This window comes from Lycium ferocissimum, chromosome 3 (assembly GCF_029784015.1).
Source record: "Lycium ferocissimum isolate CSIRO_LF1 chromosome 3, AGI_CSIRO_Lferr_CH_V1, whole genome shotgun sequence".
Classification (NCBI taxonomy): Eukaryota; Viridiplantae; Streptophyta; class Magnoliopsida; order Solanales; family Solanaceae; genus Lycium; species Lycium ferocissimum.
Window position 1 is genome coordinate 30588559 of NC_081344.1, and position 7811 is coordinate 30596369.

Genomic DNA, 7811 nt, shown 5'->3' on the forward strand with positions numbered 1-7811 from the left:
AAGGGCAAGCATATGGTATCTGCACTTGTAAATCATGAACTTCTTTGTGAGTGTGAGTGCTTTCTATTCTCATTTATCCTTGTCCCTGTTCTTATCTTAAAATTGTGTGGGACATTCTTTGGTCTAAGTGAGGGCATAATGGTGAATACTCACGTGCATAGATGCTTCTGATAATGTGATGTCATTGATTGAAGCATCATAGTCAATTCTAGTAAGTTATTATGAAAGAACTTTGTTTTGAAATGAGGAAAGAGGGAGTTGACTTGAAAATGCACATGCCGGTAGTGATGAACAAACACCATTGTAGATACTTTTACTTTGTTTTAGTATAGTTGTAGTTTTTATTTTGTAGTTGTTTTGTTTGACTTGCTTGAGGATAAGCAAAGATTCTAAGTTGGGGGTGTTGATGTGCCGCGGATTTGTGGCATATTCGATGCCTTTTTACTATGAATTTTTGTTGTTTTCAAGTAAGTCTGGGTCATTTTAATGTGTTTTTGTTGTGTTTTAGGAATACGATGGCCCAAAAGCAAAAACAAAGGAAAAAGGAAAAATTGCCCAGAAATGAAAATTCGACGGTCCATCGATTGATCGACGGACCGTCCTTTGAAGCGTCGATAAGTCCAACTTTCCAAAGGATGGCCTTAGCTGAAGAGGACAAAGGACGGAGGCATCGACGAAGCATCAAACTGATTTACGTTTCGTTGTTTGTATCGTCGAACAGATTTGTCAACAAGAAGAGAGAAAGACGGAAGACTCGATAGAGTGTCGAACTGGTCGTCGGCACCATCGAATGGACCATATAACTGAAGAACAAAGGACGGAGGCATTGACGTATCATCGAACTGATCGACGGTCCGTCGTTCTTGCTACCAGGGGCAGTTTTATCAATTTTTGCTGTGCGTTTTTGGAGCCTATTTAAAGAACATTTTAGGTTTTTTGTACACATCTGGATATTCTCCAACATGTAACAGTAGTTCCATTGGTGGGTAAGCATTGAATACACCACTTTTGGAGCTTAGTGAAGACAAAAAGATTCTATTTCCAATATCTTTATTACTTTGATTCTATCATCAAAGTTGTGGACCCAAATGATGGTGTTATGTAATGGGTGTCTAACATTGCGTATATATATAATGGGTTGTGATGTGTTTTATTATTTCTCATATTAATTGTTAATTAGCGGTTGCAAACACTTACTTATGCAGAAACCCTAGTTTTGTTTGGAAAGATGAACTAGGGTTTGAGTTGAAATAATATAACAAGGACTCGGGGCGCTAACCCTCGTTTAATGAACTCACTTAGGGATAAGAAGAGTTCTTCTTGGCATATTTAATCGGTCTTACTTGCAACTTTTCTATATTTGGGAAAATCATGAAAAGAAATACTTTCTAACTATTGAAAAATATTAGGAAGTGCATACAAAACCACGACCCATTAGAAATATATCATATTGATACCCATAGCACATCTAATCATAGCAGGGACATAACTTTGGTTCTTTTAATCCAAACAAATTTCAAATACTTCAAAATAGCGAATACAAACCAAAACCCTTTTTTCTATACTAGTCGGAATAGAACTAAAGTCTTTAGAGATTAGTAAAATATATGATTAGTGTTTGTTTCACACTTTATTCCTTGTGGGATTCGACCCCAACCTAGTTGGGTTACTATATTTGACACCGACCGCCTTACGCCATAATTTAGATGTAATTTGAGCGTATCATTTCTATTATATCATAGAAATCTCTTTATTTCTATTATGTCTTCATAGTATTGCTTGTTAAACATATGAACAATTAGCTAGCTAGCGCAAAATAATTACCACATACTTTGATATATATAAAACTTTTCAAGAAAAGTCACAACCTTTCAAGTCTTCATGAAAAGAATATACTATTTTAAATGACACACCCCTTCATGAAAGAACACAACTTTCCCCCTTTGAAGGCATAAAATTAATTAGCTAATGTTGACTTCTAATCATAAACCAAATATCCCCACATTTTGACTATTTGATGCAAATATGAAACTTAAAGCTGTCAAGAGACATTAAATTCATGGAAGATCATTAACTCTTAAACAATATCTAAATGTAAATAGCATATATTTTCATGATCTCATGATGATAAATCAAACTTTCAAGTATAGACACATACTTGTAAACAGTGTAATATTTTATATCATCCTAAAACTTGAAAGTAAACTTCACATATGATCTTTATACAAGAATAACAAATCATACTTATTAAAAAAGTTATTCCTAATTCTCAAAGCAAATTATTTACTCTAATATTTATCAAATCAGATTTCACAAAAAATCACAAAGAGAAGATATTTATAAATAAATAATAAGTAGGGTTAGGAAAGCAGAACCTGATTTTATCATACTCCATCTGTGCTTTGATATGATCACTTTTAGTATATCAAAATCAAAGTCGTCGTCTCCAAAATACACTTCTGCAACCAGTAGGAGTAATCTCCAAAATTGAGTTCTTTTAACAATTTCGCCGAGACAAAGCCTCAAAAGCACTCGTTTGCCATCTTTTGTTCTTTTAATATATGCTATGATAAGTTGGTATTTTCCAACTTATTCCTTCTTTAATCTTAGAGTTTTGACTTGTTTGATTGAGAAAATAGTGCAGTTAATATCGTTTACTTCCATTTTATAGGTTTTACATGATTGAGAAGTGATCGGAAAGAAATCAAGTGAAAAACAAGTCAAAAGAGGTCAAATTGAAGAAAATAAGAAAAGTGGTTAAATTTGCAAATAATGGACAGATCTGAAAATCTGAAATTTGAAGGCCATTTTCGTCACTTTTTATTGGGGAATTTTTGAGAACTATAAAAGCAACACTTGAAGGAAAATATCATCATCTTTGGCCATATTTACATGCTTGGAGAGCTACGGTTTTTACATCCACACTTGGGGATTGAAGATTTGAAGATCTTGATAAGAAATTTCTTAATCCTTTACTTATTTCTTCAATTTCTTGTTTTGTATTAACTATTTAAGTGTGTAGTTTTTCATTTCAATGCTTGAAACTTGTTTATGAAATTATACATTGTTAAAGTTTGGATTGCAACTCTTGTTATGCTTATGTATTGAATGATTTTTATTGCTGATGAAGTGAGTTAATGTTGTTTTAATTAATCTTATTCTTTAATGTTTCTTAAGCGATTAGCTAACTCTAAGACCCGCTCACTTAATTTGATTTGAGCTCGAGAGAGGAAGACTGAGGTTGGGAAAGATTAATTAACAAGAATTTAGGGCTTTGAACCTCATCTAATAACTTAAGCTCGGAAGAGGATAGTTAACTTGAGGTTAAATTGATTGTACTTAATATTACACTCTAAGGCTTGGAAAAGCTTAGAATAAAACTCATTGATTTGGTTGGAAGACTTTTGATGAGATTTTATAAATCATTATCTATTAACATAAACTCGTCTTAGTTGTAAAATCGTGAAATACATTGGATCGTTACTTGAGCGTCATTTCCTTTGTATCCATACTTGTGGCCATTGATCATTTTACCCTCTTTCTAGTTAGTTTTATCTTTGTTAGTTATTAAATTAAAAATCAAATATTGAAAAAGTGTTTGGCTTAACTTAGTTGGTGATAACTCCTTACTTGTTTAAATCGCCTTTATATTGTTCCCTGTGGATTCAACCCCGACTCATAGTTGGATAAATTATATTGCGACGATCGTTTACATTTTCTCCTTGAGGAGTGGATTTGGGCGTTATGATGCTGCATTCTATATAGTTTCCTTCAGATTTAGAGACTTTTTAAGTATCAACTACCCGGCATCTGAAATGCTACCACTAGTGTTCCCTTTGATGGAGAACGTTCAGACCAATGATTTGAAATCTTACTCCTGGTAAACAAGACTTTCTTAGAGCCATCTTTAGCGTAGGACAACATTGTTTATTCTCCTGCAATTTTTCGCATCCAATAGGAAACCATTAAATTAATTGCAACATGCAACAACCAGAATTTTCCCCTCTAATGACGTTTCAAAAATGACATAATGGTCAGATCTTCGACTGAAATCCATTCAGGCCTCATTTGTTTGCACTTATTGGAGGTCTGAATCTGAATGGTTCAGACCTTAAGCCATTAAGTGCATTTGTTTGCATGAAGATATAAGCTCTTATTGGGTCTGAATAGGTCTTAATCATTAAGATCTTGAACCAAATCTTAATATCATTAAGAGGAATTTTTGTATGGAACTTTTTTATCACCAACTCCAACTCCAACCCTCCACCTCAACCCCACCCCACCACTCACCCACCTACCCTCTACTCCAACCCCTCACTCCCCACCACCACCACCCCACCACCAACCCCAATCCCACCCCACACCACTCACCCCCACTCCCCACCACTAACCCCTACCCCGCACCACCCACCCCCACTCCCCACTACCCCCACCCCCCACTACCACCCCCACTCCCCACCAACCCCACCATCAACCCCTACCCCACACCACCCACCCCCACCTCCCACCACCAATCCCACCCCCACTCCCTACCAACCCCACCCCACTACCTCCCACACCTCACCCCAACCACCCACCACCCACTCACCCCTTCACCCCCACTCACCACCTACCACGACTACAAAACATCTCCACCATTACTAGTGAACATAAATGTTTCATTTTTTTTTATCAAATAATATTTTTTTTATTAAATTTTATTTATTTTCTACTATTTAGTTACTTTTTAATTTGAATTGTATATTTACTATGTTTAAATAAATATATTATGCACATTCAGATAATGAAAAACAAACAGTCTTAATCATTCAGTGTTCAAACCTAGAGACAACATCTTAATCATTCAGATGTGCATTCAGATTCAGACGTCTTAATCTTAATGAAAACAAATGAGGCCTCAGTGTCCTTCAATCAAAATCGTTAACTCCAGGGATATAAAAACAAATCGACGGTCATCGTTTGATTTATTTTTATTTTTTGCTGTGTTTTTCTTCTGTAGTCTTGGTATCTATTCTTTTGAATTCTTTGTATGAAATATCGTTGTTAGATTGTTGGAAAATTTATACCAAGAACACAAAAATATATGACGAAGAATACAAAGATGAAGGCTTGACAATATGAACAACGAACACAGGATTGGAGGCTTGAAACACGTGCGAAACGCAAACCTAAAAACCATATTTGTACCCTCTCCTCTGCGAGATTGGTATGAGATTGTACGCAAATAGCTTTAGCAGATATGACAAGCTTTTTGGAAATATGCACGGAGCAAACAGTGAAAAAATCCATCTTAGGAAAGCTAAAAAATTTCTGATTTTCAAGTGCAGGATTTTTGTAGAAGAAAAAAATATTTTTGGGAGAAAGAAAAAGTAACAACATTAAAATCTGTCTTCAAAAGGACAGAGAATTCTTTTAAATAAACAAGAGTGGTTATATAATTTTGAAAGGACACCTCCTTTCATAAAAGACACCTTCTCAAGTAAAATCCTTTTGTAAATAAATATTTATATTTAAATAAAATCCCAACAGGAGTGCCTAAAGACTAGGTTTCCAATTGCTTAATTCCATAACATTTTATAGCTGCCATTGGTTTTGTTGTGCGTTGCTGGCAAACCCAACTCTTTCCATTTATAGTATTTTCTGCTATTCCTAGCCTGCTTGTAAAAAGTCAACTTCTCCTCTTCTATCTTTTCTTCAATTTGCACAAAATTAACTTCACTTTTCATATTAGATTCCAATAATACCTCTTGTTGAACTCTTGGATTATAATAAAATCTCTGCTAGGACAACTCCTAGCAGATCATAATTTGCCCAAAAAAAAAAAAGGTTCCAATATTACCCAAGTCTATATAAAATAAAAAACTTGAATTAGTTGGGCATATTCAATATCAAAATACAACCAAAAAGCATTACATAATGTGAATAAAGTAATATCGAAACTTATATAAATATGACCTACATTAGTAATCGATAGACTTTCTTCTCAGTTAGGAGTGTCTAAAACTTTGGATCTTAGCTAAACTTCCTCAAACCCCGATTCTTCCAAGGTCTGCTGCTCATATGTGCCAATTCATGTATATTAGAATGTAGGGGATGAATTATGTGAGTCGTCTTCTGAAATAATGTTGAGTACTAAATTAAATATTGTCAGTTAAAACAACTGACTTGAAGCCAAAATCATTAATTACGGGTGTGTATTTTCACTATTGAGTGTATTCAAATAGTAAAAAAACATTTGTGTAATTTCATACACGCCAAACGGTTACAAATTTTCCTGCTAGATCCCAAAGTAACAGGCAACAAACATTAATTTATTTTTTTGTTATTCACATTCCAGATTATTGGCATCACAAGAAAGTCAATGGACCACAATCAACAATACATTATGAACAATCAAAACAAACAAGGAGACTTCAATAATGCAAAACCACAACATGGTATTTAACTATTGCATTCGTGCGGTGATATTGACCCAAGAGGTTTTCGCGGTGGCGATGCCTCTTCGTGCTAGGAAAACACCCAAACCACCAACAATCGGCATTTCTCGATACTCGTGAAATATCTGGTTGTGCCCAAGGATGCTAAGTGTGCTACCATTGTACTTACCCTTTGTGAAGACAAGATTGAGAGTCATAAGAAATTATACATCTTTATACGAGGCCGAGCCATAGATCCCTTGGGCTCGGCCTATTATTTCTGAGTTGGGCTCGGGCTTAACCGTCAACGGATTGTCCATCATCCTCAGTACTCCAAACAATGTTGGTGATTGAGATGTAATATTGGCTTGGGCTATTTGGATTGCCGATGGGTTCTTTCCAAAAGACGTATCATGAAAGTAGAAGTGAAGTTTGGTCATTTTCTCTTTTGCGTGGGGAAGCTTCTTGAACCATTTTTTCCACTCCTTTTGGACTTTGATCAAGCCCATGAGTTGAAGGCAAAATTGTTATTGCCAAAAATAAGAAAGCCTTCAACAAAAGTTTCTCCATTTTCTTCTTTCTTATTTCTTGTCACTTTTGTATTCAAATGAACTATAGCTAGCTTCAATTATATAGCAGGAAACATACAAATGTTAGGGTAGTCTTGAGAAAATTTGAGAGACGGAGGAAAAGATTAAAAAGACTTTTCTAATTAAATGATATTTAATATTTGTGGTTCATGCGCTAACTAACTATTTGAAATCTATAATATTCTATGAATATTATAGTGCTTTTAGTAGGTTACGTACAGGGGCGGACCCACATGTAGTATGCCGAGTGCTCGAGCACCCATTAACCCAAATGGAAACTCTGTATACATATATAGAAAATATGGGAAAATGGTTATAAAGTATTACGTTAGCACCCACTAACCAAATAGTGAGGTGGGTGCTTTGGTTTTGAGGCTGAATCTTCAGTGCCCAAGCCTTTTGGGGAGGGTTCGAATCTGGCTACTGCACTTCTTCTTTTCCTATTTTATTGAAAAAGCTTTTTTACCTTCACTCTTCTTTTATGGAGTATACTTTTTGCTTAGCTTTTCTTTATTGTTTTTTATACTTTCCAATATTTCATTTCACTAAAATTACTTTATACTTCTAGTAACCCTTATTGGCTTGTCTTTCTTGATCGTAAGAAAGAACTTGGAAAGAAAAAAAAAACGAAAAAGGACGACGCTACACAACAATTAGCAGGTTTTATTGTCCTCCCCAAAAATCTCAAAATGAAAATACAAGAAACAAGGTAATGAGATTTAGCATTTTGATTAAAGCTAGAGAATTTGGGTATAAATATAACACGCAATAGATTAGGATTTTGGGTTTTTGCAATTCTTATTGT

The 7811-nt window shown here is 34.8% G+C and overlaps 1 pseudogene; it reads right to left on the reverse strand.

The window, feature by feature from the left end:
• Positions 1–6201: 6201 nt before the first annotated feature.
• On the reverse strand, positions 6202–7115 carry LOC132051096 (dirigent protein 22-like; annotated as a pseudogene).
• Between the last annotated feature and the right edge of the window lie 696 nt (positions 7116–7811).